Source organism: Staurois parvus, unplaced genomic scaffold (genome assembly GCF_062004578.1).
Source record: "Staurois parvus isolate SC_StPar_1 unplaced genomic scaffold, SC_StPar_1.0 ptg001263l, whole genome shotgun sequence".
In the NCBI taxonomy this organism is placed as follows: Eukaryota; Metazoa; Chordata; class Amphibia; order Anura; family Ranidae; genus Staurois; species Staurois parvus.
Window position 1 is genome coordinate 1,894,863 of NW_028319059.1, and position 12,379 is coordinate 1,907,241.

General features: G+C 44.7%; 2 pseudogenes; both read right to left on the reverse strand.

The window, feature by feature from the left end:
• Positions 1–6,513: 6,513 nt before the first annotated feature.
• Positions 6,514–6,631, reverse strand: LOC149437721 (U2 spliceosomal RNA; annotated as a pseudogene).
• Positions 6,632–7,480: 849 nt separating this feature from the next.
• Positions 7,481–7,598, reverse strand: LOC149437722 (U2 spliceosomal RNA; annotated as a pseudogene).
• Positions 7,599–12,379: the final 4,781 nt, after the last annotated feature.

Here is a 12,379-nt window from a genome sequence, read left to right on the forward strand (position 1 = left end):
TGGAATTGCTCACCTTGGGGAGTTGGAATGCATGTGCAACCTCTGTAGGGTCTAGGTATCACCCAGTAGTGACACTGACCCTAGCCAAATGCAAAACTAGTGAAAAACAGTCAGAAAAGATGAGTAGGGAGAAAAATGTCAGTGGCCTCCACATGCAAAATCATTCCTGTTTTAGGGCTCGTCTCATTGTTGCCCATCTAGTGCACCTGTTGTTAATTTAATTAACTCAAACCAGCTGAAACTGATGAACAACCCCCTCTGCTACTTAACTGACCAGATCAATTTCCCAGGAGTTTTACTGACTTGATGCTATACTCTGATTAAAAAGTGTTCCTTTACTTTTTTGTACTGTAAAACTGTAGCTGCTGACTTTTAAAAAACAGCCACTTACCTGTCCCTCGGTCCCGCAGTGTGTCCCCCGCAGCCCGTTTCACCGGCCGTCCTGTATTCCAGGAGGTCGGCATCTTCAGTATGGGCACCCGGCTGTGACAGTTTGCGGCTTCACAGCCGGATACCCACTGAGCATGTGCAAGAAGCACTGTGCTTCATAAATGGTCCTGTTGTCTTCTGGGACCTGTCACGTGTCCCAAAAGACTACAGGGAGGGAAGGAGGACACCTTCCACTTCCGAGTGCCTAGGCGATTGGAATAGAAATGGGATCGGGTACCTGTCAAATTCATGTACTTGCCCCCTGCCCCCCAAAGGTGCCAATCCTTAATGGGGACTGGGGGAGCAGTCCTTAAAGCGGAACTTCCCCTTTTGGGTGGAGCTCTTCTTTAATCTACATTTTTGGAATGCATTTACAAATATATGTAAAAATATATGTTAAAATGACTTTTTTATATGTTAAAAAAAAATATGAAGAATATATGTTAAAAAATATATATTTATAAATAAATGCCTTTAGAAAATATATTTACATTAAATTTTTTTAGAATACATGTTAAAATATATTAACGTAGGCCAATATGTTGTAAATATATATCACATATATAATTGTTTTTCTAAATATATTGGAAATATATTTCTCTTCCATGTGGATATCCAGTTCTATTTAAGAGGATGCATATAAGCACAGTGACTAAGTGGTTAGCACATCTGCCTGGTAGTACTAGGGCTGTTGGTTTGTATCCCATCCATGGCACCACCTGCCTGGAGTTTGCATGTTCTCCCAGTGCCTGTGTGGGTTTCCTCTGGGTCCTCCAGTTTCCTCCCACACTCCAAAGACATGCTGGAAGGTTAGTTGGCTCCTGTCTGAAATTGGCCCTAGCCAGGGGCAGACTGACCATTTGGAAACTCGGGCACTGCCCCTGGTACCTTTTTCATAGGCTTTTTTGAGTTTGACCAAGGACACGGGGGCCCCATAATCCCCTATTGCCCGGGGGCCCCATGAGTTGCCAGTCCGCCCCTGACCCTAGCATGTGTACAGTATGTATGAATGTGAGTTAGGTGCCTTAGATTGTATACTTCTTAAGGGTTAGGGACTGATGTGAATGTAAAATATATATATACATGTAAAGCGCTGCGTAAATTGATAAGTACCTGTAATAAATAAAAAATAATAATTTGATCTCAAGGGCTGTGCAGACCTCCAGGAGAGATAGCAAACCATCCGGGGAAATCTTTTCTACCAACTAAATAATTTTCCCGTGGAAGAGATTTGTTTTTCTTTTTGCAGCTAGCAGCAGACCGAAAAAGGTCATTTTTTGATATCAGCAAATTACAATCTGCCTCGTGCGATTATACATGTTGTATACCAAACCCGGAATTTTCCCTTTAAATGCCAACTACAGCTAAAGTCGGCGTAGTATTTTTGGCCGGCTTAAACACAAACTATATTTTTCTCCTATGCTGTATCTATATTTGTGTTTATTTCCCTGACTCCATCCATCACGCCTCTAAGGCTCTTATAAAACACAATGTGAAATGGAGACTATATGGATTGTCAAGTCAGAGATTGTAGCTCATTTTTACTCTCCAGCACAGTGATAGGATATTATTTAGTACGTGTGGCGGTTGCAGAATTTCAGGGACTTTCCTCGCCTTGTACAGCAGAAGGGAGATTTAAGTGTATTTGTGGAGACTGAGCTAAAATGAATATGATTATGGATGTAATTGGGCAGCCTAATGAAGTGTGGGCGTCAGAAGCAGCTGGAGCTTACTACTTCTATCAGTAAGGACACCGAGAAGATTCATATCAAGAATGCAAGGAAGAATAAACAATGCTGTAGGAATTTCTGCCTTGTTTTTCTTTGTGTGTGTTCCATTTGTCTATGAGATGGGTAATGTTCCCTGAATAGCGCTTTAGGAAATGGATCGCGATCTATGAGGCTTCGTTCGCACTGTCGCATTGCGTTGGGGCATGTGCGTTACAATAAGTCTCATCAGAACCAGGGGTGGACTGACAACTCATGGGGCCCCCGGGCAATAGGGGATCATGGGGCCCCTGTGTCCTTGCCCAAACTCAAAAAAGCCTATGAAAAAGGTACCAGGGGCACCTCATGGGGCCCCCTATTGACCCCGGGCCCTTGGGCAGTGCCCGAGTTTCCAAATGGTCAGTCCGCCCCTGATCAGAACGTAACTGTAGGTCTATTGATCAATGTGTAAATACTTACCTTTGTTTGTAAAAAGAAAGGGTAGATGATAGACATCTTTATGGCTGCTCTTGTCGGTCAGCTCCTTCCCTGCATAAAGCCCGATTTGTGGACGTTGTCTTTTGTGGAGCTCAAGTAAAACTCTGTTGCCACTGCCACCATGTGTAAGAGGGGCTTACAATTGGTTAGTAATGGCGCCAAAAGCACAAGCCCCTGCCCCGCTCCTGTCTTGGTAGAGCACTATCCCTCTTGCTGAGGCCAAATCCTTTGCCAAATTGTGCCAACTCCATGCCAGAATCCTGTCTTTGTGGAGCACTATCCCTTTTGCTGAGGCCAAATACTTTGCCGAATTGTGTCAACTCCATGCCATAATCCTGTCTTGGTAGAGCACTATCCCTCTTGCTGAGGCCAAATCCTTTGCGAAATTGTGCCAACTCCATGCCAGAATCCTGTCTTTGTAGAGCACTATCCCTCTTGCTGAGGCCAAATCCTTTGCCAAATTGTGCCAACTCCATGCCAGAATCCTGTCTTGGTAGAGCACTATCCCTCTGGCTGAGGCCAAATCCTTTGCCAAATTGTGCCAACTCCATGCCAGAATCCTGTCTTGGTAGAGCACTATCCCTCTGACTGAGGCCAATCCTTTGCCAAATTGTGCCAACTCCATGCCAGAATCCTGTCTTGGTAGAGCACTATCCTTCTTGCTGAGGCCAAATTCTTTGCCAATTTGTGCCAACTCCAGGCCAGAATCCAACACACGACATTCCCAGCTGCTAACTTTTATATCCCAAGGAAGGAATGCCCACACAAGACTATGGTTGCTGCACTTTGCTGATGGTACTCAAGAAATGGCATAACAGTCACATTACATCTGCATACATTCCAGAGTCACGTGCAAATACATAGCCAGCAGTCACATGTGAAAGCATTTGCAGCAATTTAACCTCTTGGCACCAGTCGAATGCAAATGTGCGGCCTCCTGGTGTCTGGGCCTAGACGCCGAGTGGCCCCACATTTGTGTTCTATTAAGAAAAACATATGTGCTGAGAGCATACGCCCTGTGCGCTCCCAACACACGGTACTCACAGAAAGGTCCCGATCTCCTCTTTCGATATGACCCTAAACCACGCCCCACCTCCTGGCTTCTGGAACCCTTAAAGGGCCGGGAGGCGCCAGCGCCAAATGGTTAACCAACCATCTCCCTCTAAAAGTCTCTCCTTCCACCTAGGGTCATTAGTATGCACAGGACTGGGTTCTCTGTAGGCACCTCCTTAATAGGTAGACCTCTCCCAAAATCCTCAAGGGGAATAGCCTCACTCAGGGAACTCTTGGCTTGGCCTAAAAGGCCTTTTGCAACCTGTCTTAGATCCCACCACCATAAGGGTCAGGAAGTCTACAGTTGGGTCTCCTGAGTGCACGTCTACTCCTCCCCAGCCTCCAGCCCTCTCTAGTGCTTTCGCATGCTGGAGTGCCTGAAATGGTGTGGGGTGTTTAGTTCCCATACCCCAAATGTACCAACCCAGCTCTTATCTGGGCCCTGATTCACCCATTACATCATTGCAGTATTGCTCTAACTAACCCTCAGTTCACACCACAGCGGTTTTTGCAGTGGTTTGCAGAAACGCACTACAGTCCATTTAACATGATTTCCTATGGGACACGTTCACATCTCCGCGTTTTCACCCGGTGCGTTTTTTGTAAAGGGTCAGGGACTTTTTTTAATGCAAAAAGTTTCAAAGTTGGTTTTATAGACTTCAATGGAAATTCTGCAGAAAAGCCTGTAGCGTTTTCTGCTGCATTTTTAATGCATTTTGCCTAGCAATAAGAAAAAAAAAGCAAAATGCATCTAAAACGCAAGTGCAAAAATGCAAAATGTACTGCAGAAATAGATCAAACGCAACCTGCATAGGTGTGAACCAAGCCCCTCCCTCCTAGATTGTAAGCTTCCAGGATCAGGGCCCTCCTTTCCCTCTTGTATTGAACTGTATTGTTGCTGTATTGTCTCCCGTTATATTGTAAAGCGCTGAGCAAACTGTTGGCGCCATATAAATCCTGTATAATAATAATAATAATAATAATATAAATCCTGTATAGTAATAATAATAACTAGAAAAGCTACAATTTCTGGGGAAATTGTGTGAAGTGTTTTTGCCTCCACCAGTAGTCTACAACTCACACTCTAGCTTTTGTCACTCTGCTGCCTGCTCACACACCTGGGTTCCTATGGCAACTCACTCTACAGCAAGGGCAGAGAAGAGTGGTTAAAAACAAACTGCTCCAACTTGCTCACTTCACTGGCAGTTGCCATCTTCAAATGGTTGTCGTTTTAAAACTCTAAATTCTACAGTGAAGTGCTTTATATTGTGAGAATCACAAGACCCAGACCTACATTTTGATGCATAGTATGTCTCTGAAATATTAAAAATCAAGGCACAGTCGCAGTTTATAAATTGCCCTTTAAATTTCAGGTGTCTAGAGTGGAGTTTCAATGAATGTCAATGGGCGGCGTGAGTTGCAAACAAATGGTCATATTGTGAAAACTATCAGGACTATGGCTTAGCCGTGGACATTTTTAGTGGCAGCAGGGATAGCTGAACGTTTTGATATAAGATTTGTGTAGGTGGGCTTGAAAATGAGGGAGTGATGGCAGTTTACAAATCATGTCCTGATTTTTCAGCTCACACTCTAGCTTTTGTCAGCTCCCACTCTAGCTGCGCCATTCATTCCTATGGGACCAATTTCACCACAAAAACGGCGATATTTCGTGAACCATTCGGAAAAAACGTTCCACAAAGTAATAGCACACCAATCGGGAACAATCCGCACGTTTCGGTATATTACTGTCTATGTAGTTTAAGAACTGTGGGAGGAGTTAGGGTGGTAAATTTGGCTATAATAATAAGAATATATATGTGAGATAACAGTAAGTGGCCTTGCCATGCAAGAACACTTCATAAAAGAGGCCTAGCACCTGATGACATGTCTGATGTACCCAGGCACTATTCTGGCACGGAGCCACCTAGTGGTAGACTAACTAGCTGCACCTGCCTATAAGTGCATCTGTTGGAAAGTCCTGTAATCTTTTTATAGTTTTTTTGGGGTTTTTTTAAGTCCGCAAACGTGCAGATAACGAAAAAACCCCGTAAGTGAATCACAAAAAAAGTGCAAGTGTAAAACACCACACGAAAAAGTGCACTTAGGGGTGTGCTTTGTCCTTCCCCCGAAGGGGATGGACCACTACCCTGATCCCCCGGGGCACGAAGCTCCTGACAGGGACAAGGTTCCCATTTGGTCCTCCTGGCCAAAAGGCCTGGTGGACCACCGTTCCTTGTGTCCAGCCAAAGCCAGACACCCAGTACTTGGTCAGGAGGCTCTCCCAAAGAGAAAACCCCCTAGGGACAGGGGAGGAAGGAACCAAAAGGCCACACATCCTCCCCCTAGACTTCAGGGCAGGCCCGAGCACCCACACCCTCCATCCTGTGAGAAAACACACACATAAGCAAGAAAAAGTGACAAACGTGGGAGGTGAAATAAATTAAATAAATAGAAAATAAAAAAGTGGTCGTGCCAAATAGTGCACAGACCAGGCCTGAGGCCTGTAGCAAAAATTGCCCTGGTCCTAGCCAAAAGGCCTGGTCCTAAGGGCGCTGTGCAGGAAAAGTTGTAAACACAGTGACCATGTGCCATTTTCACACTGTGGGATCCCACACCCAGGTGTTACTAAGGGCACCCCTGAGGTGACCACTCAGGGGGCACTGGTTTGCGGACTTTCTGCCTTCCTGGCCCCTGGCCAGACAAGGTAGATCCGTCCAAATCAGGAAGAACTGGGTCCTTCCGGTCTCCTCAGGAGAATTACTCCCAGGCCCCAGCTACTACACGTGGGCACCACGCTTTCTGTTCCCCCAGACCCCCATCATTCAAGCAGGGGTACTATACAACCAGCCATCCCCGCAAAGCTAGAATGGCCGTGGAGCACCCCCACTGGACACTGATAAGAACAGATACTACACTTGATCTTAGCCAAAAGGCCGAGAAGCGATAATCCATTTTTTTTTTTTATACGTCCGCAAACGTGCAAACTACAATGAAAAACCCGTAAGTGATCACAAAAAAAGTGAAAGTGCGAACACCACACGAAAAAGTGCACTTAGGGGTGTGCTTTTGTCCTACCCCTAAAGGGGCTGGACCACTACCCTGATCCCCCGGGGCACGAAGCTCCTGACAGGGACAAGGTTCCCATTTGGTCCTCCTGGCCAAAAGGCCTGGTGGACCACCGTTCCTTATGCCCAGCCGAAGCCGGACATCCAGTACTTGGTCAGGGGGCTCTCCCGGAGAGAAAACCCCCTAGGGATCAGGGGAGGAAGGAACCAAAAGGCCACACATCCTCCCCCTAGACTTCAGGGAAGGCCCGAGGACCCACACCCTCCATCCTGTGAAAAACACACACAAAAGCAGAAAAAAGTGACAAACGTGGGAGGTGAAATAAATTAAATAAATAAAAAATAAAAAAGTGGTCGTGCCAAATAGTGCACAGACCAGGCCCTGAGGCCTGTAGCAAAAATTGCCCTGGTCCTAGCCAAAAGGCCTGGTCCTAAGAGCGCTGTGCAGGAAAAGTTGTAAACACAGTGACCTTGTGCCATTTTTACACTGTGGGGTCCCACACCCAGGTGTTACTAAGGGCACCCCTGAGGCGACCACTCAGGGGGCACTGGTTTGCTGACTTTCTGCCTTCCTGGCCCCTGGCCAGACAACGTAGATCCGTCCAAATCAGGAGGAACTGGGTCCTTCCGGTCTACTCGGGAGAATTACTCCCAGGCCCCAGCTACTACACGTGGGCGCCACGCTTTCTGTTCCCCCGGTACTAGCCGTCCAGACCCCCATCATTCCAGCAGGGGTACTATACAACCAGCCATCCCCACAAAGCTAGAATGGCCGTGGAGCACCCCCACTGGACACTGATAAGAACAGATACTACACTTGATCTTAGCCAAAAGGCCGAGAAGCGATAATCCATTTACAGTTGCACTGATACCCCCTCTAACCTTGGCTGACACATCCTCTCCTTCTGCATGAATAGTGACAGTGCTGGGTCTAGGGTGTGCGTCCACTGCTGGAGACAAGCGTTGTTAATAACACCTAATTAGCCTTTTCCCTCTAATTGAGCAACGTGTTTGAACGGCGTTATATTGGTATGTAATTTAAAATGAACTGTATGAAATCTGCATAAAATAATGCAATTTATGAAGCATGACTGCGTGGATGATGAATTTGTGATATTCTGACATTCTGCATATCAGACAGATCTGCATGCAAATATTCAGGCCAATTAAAAATTAGCATATCAGTGAGTATCCTTACTGTGTCTTATCCATGTTTTTATTGCAAAGGTGACTGGTGCTCAGTTCTGCTCTTCCATTCACCCTATCCCATCCTTATACTTTAAGGCCCAATGGGTCCTGATGGGTCTGATCAGGTCCGCCTGTCAGGGAGAACTAATCAGATGGTCCATTCACCTCTATGGACCGGTGAGTGTAAACAGACCTGTGTCCGTATTCCCCCACCTACCTCCAATCTGATTCAGTCCGTTAAAAAGAGATCTATCCCCCTACATCTAGGTGGATCTGATCAGAGGTGTAAACGGATAGCAGGTCACCTAACCACCCATAGAGCAGAGCAGGCTTCGACCAATGCCACGCTGTATAAACTGATCCCCCGACAGATCCCCCACTGAGCAAAACTGAGTCTGCCCTTTGTGAAAGGTTTTGAAAGATTTTAAGCTCCTTCCTCTTTTGTATCCTCCTTTACCCTAGGTTCACACCTGTGCGGGTGCCGCCGCTGCGGGTTCCACATGAAAATCCGTGCAGCCACACCACCCGCACAGATAAATGCGGACCTGCGGGTGGGTGCCATTACTTCTAATGGCACGCCGCCCGCACTGGAAAACGCAATGGTACTGGGTACCGAGGTTCCCGTGCGGGCTGCATTTTCCAAAGTAGTGCAGGGAATTCTTCTCTGCGTGTCATGGGCGCGGGAGTCCATTCAAATGCATGGTCTCTCGTGCCCGCGCAAAATGCGGCCCGCACGGCCGCATGGATGTGAGCCAGGGGTTAGGCCTTGATTACTCTTGCAGTGCCTACCAGGAAGAGGGGGGAGTTGGGGATTGGTGGTAAGGGCCGTAAAAACAGGTGATTGATCCACATTTTTATTGACCCCCCCCCATTGTCCCCATAACTCAATATGGTGGCTGGAGGGAATAGTATACATGCTAGGGACATGATGCTTTGCTTTTGGCCATTGCAAAAATGATGTCACAGGTCACTTTCGGTGGGCAGTACCGCTGTCAAACACAACCCATTCAAATGAATAGAACCACACCACAGCTGTCCTGCGAGCACATGCAATTCACAAGGCTTTGTGCTCCAGCCTTGCAAGGGTTAAAATAGGCTTCCCAGAGGTGACATAGACTGGAAACTCTTCCACCTTCTGGAAACTCTTCCACTCATAAAGGCCTCGAATCACAAGGACATCCCAGATCACTGCAATAGATGACTATATGAGTAATTGAAAACATGCTATATATCACACCAAGGTGTCATATTCGTTTGGAAAACAGGGGACCCACCATAAAGTGTACAGACCTCCAAGGCAGCACACACCACCTCAAAGTTGTATTTGATGGAAATTCGTGAAAGACACCCCCAAAAAAAGGGGGAGGGGAAAGAAGGAATAAGTCACCACGGCCACACCACGAAAAACTGGAATGAATGACTATAAATGTAAGCCATAAACACACGTACTGTGTTCAACAACGTATAATGTTAACCCCTTGGCGCTGGCGCCTCTCGACCCTTTAAGAGTTTTAGAAACCGGGAGGCAGGGCGGGGTTTTAGGGTCATGTGACCACCGTGATTTGCCGTCACGGCGGTCACATGATCAGGAAAGGTCCCGATCAGAAGAGGAGATCGGGACCTTTCCGTGAATACCGGACGTGTGCTGGGAGCACTCTCAGCACATATGTTTTTCTTAATTGCACGCAAATGTGCGGCCGCTCAGCCTCAAGGCCCAGACTCCGGGAGGCCGCACATTTGCCAAAAGGTTCATTGAAAAGAGATGAACAACCCACCATAAAATATCTCAATGTCCAAAGCTGATTCTATATCCTCATCATGTTGACACAGTGAGTATAATAAAGGGCTTCAAGTCGGATACCAACCAGCAGTATGTATTGGTGACCTTTCCTGACTTCTTCTGGCCAGTCATATGATGAGCTTCAACACAACAAACACTTTACTCCTGCGCTAGGAAAGGACTCAGCAGACCCAATAGGAATGTTCTGGAATTTTCTGGAATATGCACTGTTTGCTGCCCTCAACAGACCGGGGTGGTCTGAATACACTGGATACAAATGGAGAAAAAGAAAAAGGGCGCACCGACCTAGTGCATTATCATTTAAAATAATTTATTAAAGAAACAAAAATAGGTATCATACTCACAATGGACATAATAACACAGGCATGTCAAACTGAACAAGATGTATGATCCAAACAACATCTGAGTCCATACGATGGAACCCTGGATGACCAACTGTCTAACGCATTTCGAGGACACAACCTCTTCCTCAGAGCCCATGAGGTTGTGTCCTCGAAACGCGTTAGTAAGTTGGTCATCCAGGGTTCCATCGTATGGACTCAGATGTTGTTTGGATCATACATCTTGTTCAGTTTGACATGCCTGTGTTATTATGTCCATTGTGAGTATGATACCTATTTTTGTTTCTTTAATAAATTATTTTAAATGATAATGCACTAGGTCGGTGCGCCCTTTTTCTGTTTCTCCATTTGTATCCCATATGATGAGCTTCATCCTCTTCTCTTCAGTCTAATTCCAGCAGTGGGTGGTCCCAGATGATATAGCGTATTCATGCCTTAAATCAGCACCTTTTATGTGCAATGCATTGTGATCAGGGCCATGATGCTTTGCACTCACAGTCTTTCCTCAGTATTCTCATTGAGTGACACCGAGCTTCATTCTTTTTTGGGAAACTTCTTGTGGAGAAGGAGCGTACCTTCAGCTAGAACAGTTTTACTTTTAATTGTTTTTTTAACCCTTAGGGAGTCTTAAAAAAAAATCTCATGCTAGGGCTTTAAGCTCTTCCACCTTTTATCTCCTCACCGCGGTAGCTTGTAAATTCTTGTTTTAAGGAAGTTACTTTTTGCATAGCTTATGTTCATTACGCTGTCCCTGTATATTATTAGCGTGTTTACCTTTTCATTGTACAGAGAAGCTGAATATGTAATAATAATAATGGTAATATAATAAAACACATTACGTTGTTCCCAAAAGCCCTTGCTCTGCCAAGCAGCTCATTAGCAGTCTAATAGCTTGATAAACCCTAATGCTAGAGACTCACTATCATTAAAATCTTGAGAAGCTGTCACAAGCAGTTGCTTTGTCAAAGTAGAAAGTCCAAAACTCTCAGACTAGCTTTACTTTACTGCAAAGAAAAATAAAGGGGAAAAAAGAAAGGAAGCTAGCGTCTTTATACTGCCAGGGCATAGACCTAAAGCAGATCCCTCGTGAACCCTCACGACACTCCAAATTGGTTGGTTCCACCGAAGTGAGCGCTACAAGTAAAGAAAAGAAACAAAAAAAAACCTACTGAAACTGAAACAATATATATTACTATACAGTGTGAATGCTGGCCAAAAGTGTTGACAAAATACATTTTATTGGTGTGTATATGGGTGACATCCATGGGCGAACTGACCATTTGGAAACTCGGGCACTGCCCGAGTGCCCGGAGTCAGTAGGGGGCCCCATTAGATGTCCCTGGTACCTTTTTAATAGGCTTTTTTGAGTTTGGGCAAGGACACAGGGGCCCCATGATCCCTTATTGCCCGGGGGCCCCATGAGTTGTCAGGTGACATCCCATCATAGCTGGCAGCGGGTAACTTCAAGGAAGGGCTATGCTGTCAGTATAAAGGCGCGAGGGAGGTAAAAGCTTGGGTGTACTGTGCATGCCATGCTGGCCTAGAAAGAGAAATGCAGTATTTGCTCCAATCAGACTGAGTGAGGATCCTATCCTGCAGGTTTCTGGAGGTGCAGACAGTATCTTCAGGTTACCAGTTGGACATCCTGAGTGTAATCCAATGGATGTGAATATAACCAGGAATCTGCTGAGTCTTGTCAAGTTATGCTGCTAGCTTAGAAAAAGACAAGGAATATTATTATTATTAATATTATTTTTAAATTAAAAAAGGGAGCGATAGATAGATAGATAGATAGATAGATAGATAGATAGATAGATAGATAGATAGATAGATAGATATTTCCAAAAATAGATATTTTTTCATGGAATAACATATTGTTCTATAAAGTATTGTATAGATAGATTAAATATAGATAGCTTTTTTTTTCAAGGAATAGTTATCTTTTAAATATTATTTCAAGGAAAGAAATAATGAGATATTTTTTTCAAGGAATAGAATATTGATATATGCAGTACTGTATAGATAGATTATTTTTGTTTGTTTTTCCTAGTCTCCAAGGAAAAAAATATTGCTATATACTGTATAAAGAGATTTTTTTCAAAGAATAGATAGATAGATAGATAGATAGATAGATAGATAGATAGATAGATAGGAGATAGATAGATAGATAGATAGATAGATAGATAGATAGATAGATAGATAGATAGTTTTTAAATTACTTCAAGGTATAAAATAATGCCATATTTAGATAAATATATATTTTTTTTTCAAATAATATAGATTATTTTCAAGGAATAA